The sequence below is a fragment of the Myodes glareolus genome, chromosome 4 (assembly GCF_982192425.1).
Source record: "Myodes glareolus chromosome 4, mMyoGla1.1, whole genome shotgun sequence".
Classification (NCBI taxonomy): domain Eukaryota; kingdom Metazoa; phylum Chordata; class Mammalia; order Rodentia; family Cricetidae; genus Myodes; species Myodes glareolus.
In genome coordinates this window covers 31,188,065-31,194,571 of record NC_142029.1, presented here as the reverse complement: position 1 = coordinate 31,194,571, position 6,507 = coordinate 31,188,065, and positions in this window count along the sequence as shown.

Genomic DNA, 6,507 nt, shown 5'->3' with positions numbered 1-6,507 from the left:
GGCAGAGAGAGACTATCCAAATTAACAAAATCAGAAATGAAAAGGGGGACATAACAGACACAAGGAAATACAGAGGATTATCAGGTCATATTTTAAAAACCCGTACTCCACAAAATTGGAAAACTTAAAGGAAATGGACAACTTTCTGGATAAAATCACTTACCAAAATTAAATCAAGACCAGATAAGCAAATTAAACAGACCTATAACTGCTGAAGAAGTAGAAACAGTCATCAAAAGTCTCCCAACCAAAAAAAAAAAAAAAAAAAAAAGCCCAGGACCAGATGGTTTCAGCTCAAAATTCTACAAGACTTTCAAATAGGAACGAATACCAGTACTCCTCAAATTATTCCACACAATAGAAACAGAGGGAACATTGCCAAACTCTTTTTATGAGGCTACAATTACCCTAATACCCAAACCACAGAAACACAATACTGAGAAAGAGAATTACAGACCAATCTCACTCATGAACATTGATGCAAAAATACTAAATAAAATACTAGCAAATCAAATCCAAGAACACATCAGAACCATCATCCACCATGACCAAGTTGGCTTCATTCCACAGATGCAGGTATGGTTCAACATACAAAAATCTGTCAATGTAATCCACCATATAAACAGGCTGAAAAATAAAAACCATATGATCATCTCATTAGATGCCAAAAAAGCATTTGACAAAATACAACATTACTTCATGATAAAGGTCTTGGAGATAGCAGGGACACAAGGAACATACCTAAACATAATTAAGGCAATAATTACAGCAAGCCAACTGCAGTATCAAACTAAATGGAGAGAAATTCCCAGCAATTCCACTGAAATCAGGAACAAGACAAGGTTGTCCACTCTCTCCATATCTATTCAATATAGTTCTTGAGGTCCTAGCTAGAGCAATAAGGCGCCAAAGTGAGATCAAGGGAATACAAATTGGAAAAGAAGAAGTCAAACTCTCACTGTTTGATGATATGATAGTTTACATAAGTGATCCCAAAAATTCTACCAAGGAACTTCTACAACTCATAAACACTTTCAGCAATGTAGCAGGATACAAGATTAACTTAAAAAAAATCAGTAGCCCTCCTGTACACAGATGATAAAAGGGCTGGGGAAGAAATCAGAGAATCAACACCCTTCACAATAGCCACAAATAGCATACAATATCTCAGAGTAACTCTAACCAAACAAGTGAAAGACTTGTATGACTAGAACTTTAAATCTTTGAAGAAAGAAATTGAAGAAGACACCAGAAAGTGGAAAGATCTTCCATGCTCTTGGGTAGGCAGAATTAATATAGTAAAAATGGCAATCTTACCGAAAGCAATCTACAGATTCAACACAATGCCCATCAAAATCCCAGCAAAATTCTTCAAAGACCTCAAAAGAATGGTACTCAACTTCATTTGAAAAAGCAAAAAACCCAGGATAGCCAAAACAATCCTGGGCAATAAAAGAACTTCTGGAGGCTTCACAATCCCTGACTTCAAACTCTACTACAGTGCTACAGTATTGAAAACAGCCTGGTACTGGTATAAGAACAGACAGGAGGACTAATGGAACTGAATAGAAGACCTGGATATCAATCCACACATCTTTGAACACCTGATATTTGATAAAGAAGCAAAAAAATATCAAACGGAAAAAAGAAAGTGTATTTAACAAGTGGTGCTGGCATAACTGGATATCAACATGTAGAAGAATGAAAATAGACCTATATCTATCACCATGCACAAAACTCAAGTCCAAATGGATCAAAGACTTCAACATAAAAACAACCACACTGAACCTTATAGAAGAGAAAGTGGGAAGTACACTTGAATGCATTGGCACAGGAGACCACTTCCTAAATACAATCCCAGCAGCACAGACACTGAGAGAAACAATTAATAAATGAGGCCTTCTGAAACTGAAAAGCTTCTGTAAAGCAAAGGACACGGTCAACAAGACAAAACAACAGCCTACAGAATGGGAAAATATCTTTGCTAACCCCACATCAGACAGAGGTCTGATCTCCAAAATATACAAAGAACTCAAGAAATTGGACACCAAAAGATCACATAGTCCAATTTAAAAAATGGAGTACAGACCTAAACAGAGAACTCTCAACCAACAGAGGAATCTAAAATGACTGAAAGACACTTAAGGAAATGTTCAACATCCTTAGTCATCAGAGAAATGCAAATCAAAACAACTCTGAGATTCCATCTTACACCTGTCAGAATGGCCAAAATCAAAACCACTGATGACAACTTATGCTGGAGAGAATGTGGGGAAAAGGGAACACTTCTGCATTGCTGGTGGGAATGCAAGCTGGTACAACCCCTTTGGATGTCAGTGTGGCGATTTCTCAGAAACATGAATCTGTGCGGTGAAATTAACACTGCGCTATGACTAGCGATCGCCTGGAAGGAGCAGAGTTCTGTTGGGAAACAGATGTGTAAATCGAAGGATCAGAATTAAGAGTCTAGATTAAATCTTCAGGCTGGGTCGGCCTAAAATTCCAGTACTCCGGAATGGAGGAGGTCAAAGCAAGCCCCTACTACATCGTGAGTTTAAGGCCATCCTGGGCTGTAAGAGACCTTGACTCAAGAAAGCAAAACAAGGGCAAAGGAGATGGTCCAGAGGTAAACGCACTTACCTCCAAGGTCTGACAGCGATTTTTGGAACGCACATGGTGGAAGGAAAGAATTAATTTCTTACATCCATTGTGGTGTGCACACACACTAAGTTTTTTGTTTGTTTGTTGTTTTTTGTTTTCAAGACAGGGTTTCTCTGTGTAACAGCCCTAGCTGTCCTAGAACTTGCTCTGAGTTCAGGCTGGCCTTGAACTCATAGAAATCCACCTGTCTCTGCCTCCCAAGTGCTGGGATTAAAGGCGTTCTCCTCCACCACCCGCCTCTAGATAAAATTTTTAAAGGCAGAAAAAGAAAATGATCTGGCCATTGTTCAGAGTTAAACATAGAATCGCCATAAAATTCACTCCTTCCCCTACTGGCTATAATAATTAAGCATTGTGACAATGTTTATCGCAGGCCTGGAGAAAGCAAGAATGCCAATCATGCAGGGGTCTCCTTAAAATAGGATGTAAAGACTTCTTTTCCACACCGAAAGCTGGGAATGGATGCTGTTAATGACCTGGTGACTTTGGCTAATTATAGAGCCAGACCTCATCCAAATCTACCATAATGTCTATCCCAGACTGTCCTCCCCTCGACTTTTAGTCAATAGAACCCATCCTCATGGAAGAGCCACATGTACTTTATAGCCTGCTGGCCTTTTTACTGTCTCAATCAGAGGCCACACCAGATCCTATGGCCTTAAAATATTGACCATCTTCATGGTCACACGTTCAGCTCAGTTTCAATGTAATTATGCCTCCTTGTGCACTAGGGATTGTATTACACCAGGAAGCTTTTCTCCAACATTGTACTGCATTTAACTATGCTTTATAATAAACTTCCTGATGTCAGACTACAGACGTTTTTGACCCAGAACGAGATAAGTCAGGCTGAACTAAATTTTCCTTTTTAGTTCACTTAGATCATTTCCCTGGCAGCAGCTTTCGGGGACACCTGAAATTGACTACACACTCAGAAAGATGGAATGACAGTGTCTGTACCAACATCTGTATGAGAACACTTCCAGCAGCTATGTTGACTATAGTCAAAGCGATTGACGTGAAAACATAGTAACTGTGATAAATGTTTGTCCACTATGTAAAGACCATGGTCTCAAATGAAACTCCTGCATCATGGATAACAAGGATTCTCTTTACTTACTTGTTGCATAAAGAAATAGTGATGGAGCCAGGAGGTGGTAGTGCACGCCTTTAGTCCCAGCACTCGAGACACAGAGGCAGGAGGATCTCTGTGAGTTCAAAGGCAGCCTGGTTTACAGAGTGAGTTCCAGAACAGGCATGATTATTTCACAGAGAAACCCTGTCTCATAAAACCAAACCAAAACAAAAGATAGTGATGGCTGGGCTGAACAGGTGGCTCACTGGTACAAAGACTTGCCTTGCAATCATGAGGGCCTGAGTTTCAGCCCCCAGCACCCACGTAAAAAGTTGAGCTCGGTTGCTTGCACGCCTATAACTATGTGCCAGGGACAGAGACAGAAAGATCACTGGGGTTGCTACCCAGCAGCCTAGCTCCACGTTCAATGAGAGATCCGGTTTCTAATGAACAAGGCACAGAGTGAGAGAACAGAGTGCCTACCATCCTTCTTGGCCCTTTGCAAGCACACAAGGCACACCTATTCATATATGTCACACACTCAAAGAGCACACGCATGTGTGTGCGCGTGTGAGCACACACAGAAGTAGTGATCTGTTGTTCAGTACAGATGATGACTCATGGCTATTGGCTTCATACTGGAATGTCTTTTGTACTGGCTGGTTTTGTGTGTCAACCTGACACACACTAGAGTCATCAGAGAGGAAGGAGTCTCAGTTGAGGAAATGCCTCCTTGAGATCCAGCTGTAAGGCATTTTCTCAGTCAATGATCAATGTAGATGGGCCCAGACCATGGTGGGTGGTGCCATCCCTGGGCTGGTGGTCCTGGGTGCTATAAGAAAGCAGGCTGAGCAAGCCAAGGGAAGCAAGCCAGTAAACAGCACCCTTTATGGCCTCTGCATTAGCTTCTGCCTCCAGGATCCTGCCCTGTTTGAGCTCCTGCCCTGTTTTGCTGCAATGGTGAGCAGCAATATGGAAACATGAGCCGAATAAAAAACCCATTCCTCCCCAACTTGCTTTATGGCCATGGTGTTCCATTGCAGCAACAGAAACCCTGACTAAGACAGCTCACTCGTTCTGCTGGTTTTTAAAATCTTTCTTCTATAAAAACTTTAATTACTCTGTTTATTAGACATTCGGAAAAGGTATGTATTTTAATTACTTTTTCGTTGCTTTAATAAGATACCCTGACAAAAGCAATTTTAAGCGGAAAGGGCATATATCCTGGTTCACAGTTCAGGGCATCCACTGTGGTAGGGAGGGCATGGTGACTGGCAGGGAAGACGGCATGGCGACAGGCAGGGAAGGCGAGGCAACAACGAGGGAGTCTGTCTGGACACACTGAATCCACACTTGGGAATCAGAGAGTGAACAGAAAGTGGGACTGGGCTATCTAGCGCCAAGTCAGTCTTCCTACTTCCTCCAAAAAGGCCTTGCCCCTACAGTTCCACAATCTGTTCAAACAGCGCCACTATCTGAGGACTAATGGAGATAAGAAAGCTTATGTCTGGAGTACAGGAGATCTTAGGGTGTCTCTTGGTGCTACCATGTCCTATAATTAAAGTCGGTGGGATCTACAACAAACTAATACAGCCAGGATGGCAAAGGACACAGACCCTTTAGGAATGAAAGTGTGGGTCACTCCTCTGGGAAAAGAGTCAAGCACTTGTGCTTGCTGAGGGTAGAGGAAAAACAGATCCACTGTAGATAGGGAGATTATAATTGACATGTGTGTTTCCGTGGGTGGTTTGAATAAGAATGACCCCCATAGTCTCCCAGATTTGAATGCCTAGATCCTAGGGAGCAGGAACTGTTTGCACGGATTAGGTGTGGCCTTGTTGGAGGAAGTGTGTCACTGGGGGTGGGCATTGAGATCTCAAGAGCCTATGCCAGACTCAGGCACTTTCTTTCTTCCTGCTGCCTGCAGGTAAGGATGTAGAACTCCAAATGCTCCAGCACCATGTCTGTCTGCTTGTGTGCCCCACCATGCTCCCCACCATGATGATAAGGGACTAACTTCTGAAACTGCCAGGAGCCCCCAATTAAATGTTTTCTTTTGTAAGTGTTGCCTTGGTCATTGTGTCTCTTCACAGCAATAGAACAGTGACTAAGACAGTTCCTGTCGTATTTTCTTAAGAATGTATTTGTGCGGGTATTTGTTTTATTTCTTTATCATGCAATATCAATTGAGACAATATTAATGGTTTTCATATTTAAGCTTTGAAATAATAAAAGAATGTCCTCAAAGCGACTTTGTCATATATTCTAAAATACGTAATGCATTCAAGATTATGTAAGGTATAGTTATATCATGTTAGGCATAATTTTGACCTGGTTGTTCATTTAGAAATCAAGCCTGACGTAAGAAGGTATGATTGTTTCAAGTTGACAAGGGGTTGTCTTGTGATAGCTTTGCCTGGTTGTCAGTTTGAATACATCTGGAATTAATCGAAAACCCAAACAGCTGAACATACCCGGGAATGCTTTTTCTTGAGTGGATCATGTGATGTCTGAAGACCCACCCGAAATCTGGCCACACTTTCTGGACATGCAAGAAAGAAGCTTTTGCCTTTTCCCTGCTTGCCCTCATTCTCACTAGTGAGTTCGTCTGCTCTGCTGCTGAACAGGCCTTCTCTGGTCTTAAAGGCTACTTCCTCAGGACTCTGATGGATACTGAAGACCAGCTGAGAAGCCGTGTCAGTGACTGGACAGTTATTGGGTTCCTGGACTTTCCATTAGGAGACAGCCATTATTGGAATAGCTGGACCACA